We start from the raw sequence: 9,963 nt of genomic DNA, 5'->3' as shown, positions 1-9,963 counted from the left end.
TCAATGTGAGGGCTTGGCCCCTAAAGGTGCGGAGACTCTTCCGCACCTTTGGGGCGGTCCGGACACCGGAGTGGGTCACGCCACTCCACACACCGGGACCCCCCGCCCTGCCGGGTAAGGGAGAATCCCGGCCTAATCTTTGTTGTAACAAGTAGACTTACAATGCAATGCAATTACTGTAAAAAGCCCCTAGTCGCCACATTTTGGCACCTGTTCGGGGACACGGAGGGAGAATTCAGAATGTCCAAATTACCTAACAGCTCATCTTTCGGGACTAATGGGAGGAAACCAGAGCACCCGGAGGAAATCCACCCAGACACGGGGAGAACGTGCAGACTCCGCACAGACAGTGACCCAAGCCGGGAATCAAAACCTGGGACCCTGGCACTGTGAAGCCATGGTGCTAACCACTGTGCTAATGTACCGTATTTACAGGTCAGGATGGTGTGTGGCTAGGAGGTGATGGTGTCTCATCCACCTGTAGATGTTAACACTGTGTTCTGAAAATACAGAGCATGTTTCTATCTACATAAGTCACAGGGCAGTGGTCAGAGGAACTGAAGGATCTCTGCCTAATGTGGTTATCTGACTTCCAAAGTTGTAGATCTTTAAACAAGAATGTTCCAGCAGATAGATAAACAAAATGAATTTATTTATTTCAAGCATCATAATCATATCTGCGCACAATATGTTCTACATGTGTTTACTAAACTTTGCAATGTATCAGCAATCCCAGAACACTGTTTCTTATTTCATAATCCATATTCAGAAGCATAGAATATTGTAGCTGCGACGGAGGCATTCTGACCCTGGCTCTCTGAAAGAACTTAGTTTACCCTAGTTACAGTATTCGCACACTCAAATAGTTTTTTTCCAAATAGTTCTGCCCTCGCCCTTTTACAAACTGTGTTAAGGTAACCCTTTCCATCATTGTTTCTGGGCGGGAGCTCCATATCTCAACAACCACCTCGGTTTCCAACATAAAAAAACTCCTAAATTCTCCATTCATGACCTAATAGATTTTCACTCAGCGATCCATCAAAACCCTCCAGAATTCGAATGAATCTATCAGTTCAGTTGAGGACAGAGCTCAAAGGAAGAGTCGGATGACTGGTCTGGTAGATTGAAGAAGAAATGTAGCTGTCCACTGCTCAAAATGCTGAGCATTTCCTGATGTTGTTATGATGCTGCATATATCTCCTGGAGATAGTTATTTTATTGCCAGCTACTTTTGGACAGGGTCTTAGCTTGGTGCATTTAAATTACTTTGGAAACTTGATTCACTTTACCTGTGATGAATATCTCATATTTTGATGTCCTGTTATTGTAGACGTTCATATTTGCAATAAATGTTTGTGACCATTGGGCTGAGTGATATTATGAAATGAAAATGAAAATTGCTTATTGTCACGAGTAGGCTTCAATGAAGTTACTGTTGAAAAGCCCCTAGTCACCACATTCTGGTGCCTGTCCGGGAGGCTGGTACGGGAATCGAACCGTGCTGCTGGCCTGCTTGGTCTGCTTTAAAAGCCAGCGATTTAGCTCAGTGAGCTAAACCAGCCCCTTGGACAGGAGATGGAATATTTTCCCAAAATGGACACTTATTGTAGTCGTATTTTCCCAAAATGGACATTACTATAGTCATTCAGAACATAGAACATAGAACATTACAGCGCAGTACAGGCCCTTCCGTGGGAGTTGTCCAGATTTCTGACCAAAGGGTTCCAATGGGCACTCAGGAAACCCCCCATTGAGATACAACCCATCAGTTTTAGCATCAAGCATACCACATTTAGGTACAGTATAGCTAATGTGCTCAAACACATTATTGGGTCAATCTCAGAAGAGGCACCTGCTTACATAAGGCTGATGTTTTTCATTTCCCACATCAATCATCCGTGTGGCCATTCTGATGTGCCGCCTGAGTTAGTACCCAGATTAGAACATAAGAACTAGGAGCAGGAGTAGGCCATCTGGCCCCTCGAGCCTGCTCCGCCATTCAATGAGATCAGGGCTGATCTTTTTGTGGACTCAGCTCCACTTTCCGGCCCGAACATCATAACCCTTAATCCCTTTTATTCTCAAAAAACTATCTATCTTTACCTTAAAAACTGTAATGAAGGAGCCTCAACTGCTTCACTGGGCAAGGAATTCCAATAGATCACAACCCTTTGGGTGAAGAAGTTCCTCTCTAACTCAGTCCTAAATCTACTTCCCCTGTTTTGAGGCTATGCCCCCTAGATTAGAGGACCCATTTACAATTATGACTTGAGTATGAGAGGACCCTCTACTCATTTTGTACACAATGTCAACTCCTAGCGACAAGACACTTTCATCCTGTAGCATTCAAACTCAGGTCCAGGAGCTAAAAAGCCAAACAACCAGCCAGCGCCGGCCCTAGGGTTGCTGGCGCCCCGGGCAAGATGAACTTCGGCGCCCTTGGGGGGGCTGGGCCGAGGGGGGGGGGCCGAGGGAGGGGGGGCGGGGCCGAGGGGGGGGGGCGGGGGGACCCACGGGGGGGGCGGACCCGCGGGGGGGGGCGGACCCGAGGGAGGGGGGGGCGGGGGGGGCGGACCCGAGGGGGGGGCGGAGGGGGGGCGGGCGGACCCGAGGGGGGGCGGGGGGGGTCGGACCCGAGGGGGGGGGGCGGGGGGGACCGAGGGGGGTGGGCGGGGGGGAGCGGGACCGAGCGGGGGGGGGGGCGGACCAGGGGTGGGCGGACCGGGGGGGGGGCCGCCCTGGGGGAGGGCGGCCACCGCGCATGCGCTGGTTGGCAACCGGCCCAACTGCGCATACGTGGGACCCGAGTCTCTGGCGCCCCCCTCGCACATGGCGCCCCGGGCGACTGCCCGAGTTGCCGGTGCCTTGAGCCGGCCCTGCAACCAGCCCATCTCCAAACAAAAGTTGCATGTCCTTCAGTTAGCTTGTCATTTGACTGTCTTTACTAGCAGCAGCATGCCACGTTGTTAGGGTGGGTCAGCTGGCTGTGGTGAAATTCGTAAATCTGAACCATTTTCAGCTAATATCCACTTGGATGCCTTAACCACACCAGCATTAAGTAAAGATGCAGCAAATTGCAATTCGTAATGTTAATAGGTGGCCTTGGGTGTGTGTGCTTACTAAAAAACTGTGGGTTCAAAAGAATATGCATGAGAGTAACAGCAGGAATTTAAGCTAACTTTATTATAAATGGGGAGCGACTGGCTGTATTTCACTCGATGCAATACACTCGTTTTCAGTTCTTGTCAGAAGTGCTCCCTGGTGTGACTGTAGCATATGGTAAATAGCTTCATTCAGGTCACTGAGAAACGTGGACTGAATTCAACTATCACTGCTAACAAAGAAAAACCAAGTCCCCTTGACAGCAGAACAGATGAGAAATCTTTACCTATTGACCAAAGAGAATGGCTAACAATTATCATGGCACCATAAAACGAAAGCACTATAAATAATAAATAACTGGTCAAGAATAAATCAAATAGGGGAAAGGGTTTTAAGAAGATCGTGTTTCTGTAAAGATAGATTTTTACCTCTGGGGTTTGCGTTTGATGAAAGAATCCATTGCTTTTACTGTAATTAATTGTCTTAAGTTATTACTACCGTTCACCCAAAGACATAAAATAATCTATACAATGTTCAAAATGGTTTTATATTAGAAATGTGTCGCGAGGGGACTGGGGAGTGCAGTGAGTCAGAACACATTTCTTTTGCCTCCAGGATATGACTTTACATCCAGCCTAGGATGATTGGATGTTTCTCTCTTCTATCTGTCATTCATAATGATCTAAGTGAAAAGAGTTTGGAACAGTTTCAACCCAGTTCCCAGTGGGCAGTTGTCCAGAGCTGTAACGCTGCCTATAACTGGGAAATAATTGGCTAAATTAGCATGCTCATTGAGTGAAGTTAGAGTTAGACAGCACCAAACTGGGGAGACAGTCAACACTGGAGAGGACTGTAACAAATGATCAGAATATTCGTAAACTTGTAGAATGGACATACAATTGGTAAACGAATTTCAAAGTAGTGTGGTGGGTACTGAAGAAAGATCAGAAGATCACACATTACTTGGAAATTTAGAAGGTAAATGAGGTAGAGGAACACATTGAATTTAAGAGTATACAATACACTAATCACTAAAAGTCCCAGCAAGGTTCATTTCTAAAGCGATAGAATTCAAAAGTTATTCTGAATTTGTAAGGAATATTGGTTAGTGCTGTGTCCAGTCTCAGCTCCATATTATAAAAAGGTCTGTTTGGTGGTCACTCCTACTGATACTGTCATGGACGATGCATCTGCAGCAGGCAAGTTGGTGAGGATGAGGTCCAGTATGTTTTTCCTTTTTGTTCCTTCATCACAGTTGCAGTCCCAGCCTTGCAGCTATGTCCTTTAGGACCCGACCTGCTCGATCTGTAGTAGTACTACCGAGCCACTCTTGGTGATGGACGTTGAGGTCCCCCACCCAGAGCATATTCTTGCGACCCTCAGTGCTTCCTCCAAGTCATGGTTCAACATGAAGGAGTACTGATTCATCAGGCTGATGGTGGCCGGTAGTGTGGATAATCAGCGGGAGGTTTCCTTGCCCCATGTTTAACCTGAAGCCATGAGGACTTCATGTGGTCCAGAGTCGATGTTGCAGGACTCCCAAGACTGCAAACCACTGCGCCGCCACGTCTGCTGGGTCTGTCCTGCGAGTGAGACAAGACATACCCAGGAATGGTGATAGTGGTGTCTGGGATATGTCTGTAAGGTACGATTCTGTGAGTATGACTATGTCAGACTTGCTTAACTAGCTCTCCCAACTTTGGCACAAGTGGGGGCTTTACAGAGTCGGCAGGACTTTGCTGTTGTCGTTTCCAGTGCCTGTTCGATGCCGGGTGGTCCCTCCAGTTTCATTCCTGTTTGTGTTTTCGTACCAGTTGGATACAACTGAGGTTATTTAAGAACAGTTGCTATGGATCTGGAGTCACATGTAGGCCAGACCAGGTAAGGACAGCAGATTTCCTTCCCTGAAGGACATTAGTGAACCAGATGGGTTTTTACAACAATTGTCATCATTAGACTTTGAATTGCAGATATTTTATCGAGTTTAAATTCCATCACCTGTCGTGGTAAGATTTGAACCTGGGTCCCCAGATCATTACCTTGGGGTTCTGTATTACTAGTCCAGCGACAATACCACAATGCTACTGCCTCCCCTACTGCCGGGTTACACCGATTAGGAAGGATGTACAGACTGGGCTCTGATGAAGGAAGGCTGAGGGGTACTAATAGAGATTGTTAAAATTCTTTAAAATATAAATAAATTTAGAGTGCCCAATTATTTTTTTCTAATTAAGGGGCAATTTAGCAATCCACCAGCTGTACATCTTCGTGTTGTGGGGGTGAGACCCACGCAGACACAGGGAGAATGTGCAAACGCCACACAGAGAGTGACTGAGGGCCGGGATTGAACCTGGGTCCTCAGCGCCATAGGCAGCAATGCTATCCACTGTGCCACCATGCCACCCTGAGATTGTTAAACCTTAAAAGGTTTCAATGGCTTGGCCAGGTGGGCAGAAGAGAGGCCATCAATATAAAAACGGTCGTGGAGAAACCCAATCGGGAATTCAGGAGCAACGTCCTTACCCAGAGAATGGGGAGAATGTTAATCCCACAGCGAGTGATGGAAGATAACAGTATCGATGTGCCTAAGGAGAAGCTGAATAAACACATGAGGGAGGCAGGAATCAGAATTATGACAATATATTTGAATGAAGAAAGATGGGAGGAGGTTTGAGTGGAGCATAAACACTGGTGTGGACAGGTTGGGCTGAATGGACTGTCTTTTGTTTTATATCCTATGTAATTCGATAGAAAAACAAAATATCACTCTACTACAGAAAAGGAAACAAACAATTAGGTTTCACCCTTCCTTGAAGACTGGACATTTTGGCAGGTGGAGGCTAAGGAGTCTGATGGCCGACAATGCTGGAGAGAAGTGCTGTCGGATTTTTAAACCATCCTGCCTATGTTCCCTTCTCACTTCAGTCTCATCCTATCAACACTATACTTGACAAATTGCTGCTACTTTCAGAAGCTTCTCACCCATCGCTCCTTGGCCCTGCCACTAGACCCTCTTTCCCACTTCCTCCAGTTCAGATCCAAAGCTCCGCAAGTATTCACAGGCAGAAGGATAGGGTGGCACATGAGGGAATCCTTATTCTTAGCTTTCAACAGTTCAGAGAATGCAGCCACATATACAGGAGCAATCCTGGAACAGGGCTCAACTCTCATTCTGATGGGTAATCAGCTAATCATCGTTGCAATATAACCATCTTACACACTACCTCTCTGTGATTCTGTTGTTCAGATATATATTCTATTTCTGAATACCTGCAAGCTGTAATGTCTCTGAATTCTGCCTTCTTCACCCTCTCTATTGCTGCCTTCCTTGTTGCTGCTGCCTCTCCTGATTCAGTATCTTCCATGGTAACATTACTTATCTTCAGCAACTGAGAATAAGAAAATCCCGTGAAACTTTTCCTTTTGTTCTACTCCACAAAGTACCTCGCAGGGGAAACACTTTGCAAAAGGTGTATCCCACTGACATAAAACAATGAACCATTCTGTGTAAATAGTATGTTAACTATGTTGTTAAGATACACCGGTGAAGGGTATTTCCAATAAAGTACTTAGAGCACTTATTTTTTTAAAAATATTTTATTGAAGCATTTGTAATTTTCATAATTTAACATATTGACATTTCTAAAACAACTCGCGGGTCAACGCACAAAATACCTCCTAAAATAACAACAAACAATAAACCACATACCCCACTCCTCCTGCCCTATCCCCAATTACTCGTATACTAAATTCCCTGTCCTTATTGACATTACCATGCCTCCTATTTTCCTCCCCGCCTTTTCCCTTTCCCCCCTTACTGCTGACATTGTTTTTGTTGAATCGATGAACGGCTGCCAACTCTGGGCCAATCCTATAAGAGAGACTGACCTCCTTACATGGCTGCTCCTTCGCCTGGCCAAGTTGCCGAGTAATAGGTCCAGGGGGTCGGCTGACAGTCTGTCCCTCTACCGCACTACATTGGCAACCCGGTGGCCTTGGAGAAGGAGCATGCGGTGTCCATCAGCACACTTCAGGCCAATTGCACCCGATGCGTCCCACAGGGCCTGGGGTAATCATCTCCAGTAACAATTTTTGGGTTAGTTAATTAAGTTTCCATTGTTTTAGTTGCAGTGTCCCCGGCAGGAGCTGTCACCCCATCTCATTTGTGCTTAATTTAGTGATCATTTGTTTAATTAAAGGAGTATAAAGAGAGACTGGGTTCCATGCCAGAGGTCATTGCATGGCTGGCGGACTTCATCCGACCCCAAAACAACATTTTAATTTAGTTACGTAGGTTCCTTTAAAGTTATGTATTTTGTTACAGTCTCCCTTGGAGCTGTCAATTTATTTATTTTATTTATTAATTTGCCCATTTGTTTAACTATTTTACTCAAAAGTGGATAAAGCGAGGTGGACATTGGGTTGGTAGGTAGGAAGCAAACATTTTCTACATTCTGTAAATAAACCCCTTATGAAGAAAAAGTGTTCATTTCTTTCTTCACCAATTGGTTTGGGGGGAGGAACATTCTGCTTTAATCTTTTACACAGCATTACTCGACCCATAATCATTCCATTTTGCTAGCACCATCATCCCTTTTCTAATTTCATCACTCATGCCACAGATTTCTTCACCGGCTCCCTGTACCCTGTCTCTGCACTAGTTTTAAACTGTTCATTAAACATCTCTGAGGTTTGATCTGTCGTACCTCCTGACTCACTGAGTGCTTTTTGGGATTTTCCATTTTGTTTCAGACTTTGAGCATCTGCCGTATTTTTGCTTAATTTTGGTGAAGTTAACATTGTTTAACAATCGGTGAACCTAATGATCTTCCAATGATGACCTGACCCATTAAGGATGGAAAGTAACTGAGTGGCACATTGTAGTAAATTACATGAAAACATCTTCCACTGTGCCTACGCTTGACTAATGGAAAAAGGAGATATTGTTCCTCACGCCGGTAGCACCTTTACATCTGAACCAGAAACTCTGGGTTTGAGCCCCACTGCAGGACTCACCAGACACAAAGCAGCGGCCATGGTACATTCAAGAAGGTTAACAATCAGCCCACTGACCCAAAACTTCCTCTCCCTGCTTCAAAGGAAAAAACGTGTGCAGAAGATACAAAACAAAACGAGCAAACATTAATCTAAAGCCTCATAGGCTGCCTCAAAAATGTGACTGCTCCAGAATAGCAATCTTCAAAGATACGTGAAAAGAATTGAAGGCTTATAATAGGGAAGCAGAGTTTCCAAAGCTGAATAATGTCCAAGTGGTCCAAGCCAATGAGGTGATCCAAATGAAAAGGAAGAGCTAAAGTCCCTGACAATCATCACTGGCAGCAGATTCTCCATTAGTTTGGTCTGTATTCAGTGTGGCACCTTGGCCAGAGAGTCACAGGTCTAATCATGCAATGTAACCTGGAATTCAGGGAATATTGATTGATACGATGGAGTAACTGGCAGCATCTCTTACACAAGGAATACGGTCTGAGAACCTTGCAGTATTATGGATTGTGTGTTCATGCAGGTTCGTGGCAATTTAATTTGAGTGACATATTGTGAATGCTGACCTTCTGTGAATTCATGAATCCCTATTGGTACGGCGACAAATTGAAACCTTAGCACAAACTAGCCTTGCTAAGGGCTTTGGACACATAGCTTGGAGTTGAATCCATAATTTTCGCTCTTCATCTGTGGTAAAATACATCCCGCCCAGTAAAGTGCATTCCACCGGTAGTTCTGCTTTCATAATGCCAGTTCATTATAGGTGTATTACTACTTTAATTTCATACACAATAATGTGCAGAAAGCATCTAAAATATAACCAGTAATTTAATTACATATCCTCAAGCATTCAACAAAATAAGCATAGCTGAAAAATCTGCAGACAGTTAACTTCCAATAGTTCCATGTCTTCAAAATATGCAAGGGTGTCAAAGATTTCATAAAGTTACTACTTTTTACATTAACCTTGCCACAGAAAGTTAAACCCAGCATTAAGGTATTTCAATTATATGATTATTAAAAAGATTCAAATAACCTCTCTTCCCAATTGAAAGTGTGGTGACTCATTTCTTCAGGTTGTAAATTGTTGTGGGAGGCATTTTAAATGTCATTTTAAATTTAATGTTTTCCTTACTTTTCTTTTCTGAATCTTTCTTTGTCTCTGTTGAATCCAATCACACTTGCCCTCACTTTATTACTCTTCCTGTACCTGATCTGACATTAAATTCACCCATTCTAATTCACCCTCTTTCTCAGTCCTCCCTCTGTCTATTTCGCAATCCTTTCATCTCATTGCTTAAAGTTTTAAATTGTTTGTCCCGGTGTACACTCAGGTCCCAGATACCTTCTTACCTTCATTGTGCCATTATCAGCGGACACTTCCAGTAACTTCTGTGGGATTTTGTTTTCAAATCTTTGATGTGCACCAACAAGTCTAGCGAACAAGATAAGCTTGTGCAATGTTGCTCTCCTGCACAATCTGGCCTAATATGTTACGCTGCTGCAAAAGGGTTGACAGATTGGTTTGTAAGTGCTACACTTACAAAGAAAGGCAAAGGGTCTTTCTGGAGGAAACTTTCTGGGTTTCCTCCCTTTGTGACTTAACAAGTGACGACCAGTGAAACAGCAACAAAGTCATCCTGGTCATAAAGCTCTGGTTCAAATTGTACCCTGTGAAATGTCAGGCAGTATGGATTGCATGGAAAGCAAGATTAATTTTTTTCTTCTTTATAAATTTCGAGCATCCAATTATTTTTTTCCAATTAAGGGGCAATTTAGCGTGGCCAATCCACCTACCCTGCACATCTTTGGGTTGTGGGGGTGAGACCCATGCAGACATGGAGAGAATGTGCAAAC

General features: G+C 44.4%; 1 long non-coding RNA gene across 1 annotated transcript; it reads right to left on the bottom strand.

Annotated features, from left to right (window-relative positions):
* Nucleotides 1-3,204: 3,204 nt before the first annotated feature.
* On the bottom strand, nt 3,205-9,630 carry LOC119962417. Its single transcript, XR_005459868.1, has 3 exons — nt 9,460-9,630; nt 6,373-6,491; nt 3,205-3,388 (listed from the first exon to the last, which is right to left on the bottom strand). It is a non-coding gene; the product is annotated as an uncharacterized LOC119962417 (long non-coding RNA).
* Nucleotides 9,631-9,963: the final 333 nt, after the last annotated feature.

The sequence above is a fragment of the Scyliorhinus canicula genome, chromosome 2, assembly GCF_902713615.1.
Source record: "Scyliorhinus canicula chromosome 2, sScyCan1.1, whole genome shotgun sequence".
NCBI lineage: Eukaryota > Metazoa > Chordata > Chondrichthyes > Carcharhiniformes > Scyliorhinidae > Scyliorhinus > Scyliorhinus canicula.
Note: the sequence above shows the minus strand (reverse complement) of the source record. Positions and strands in the feature narration are given on the sequence as shown.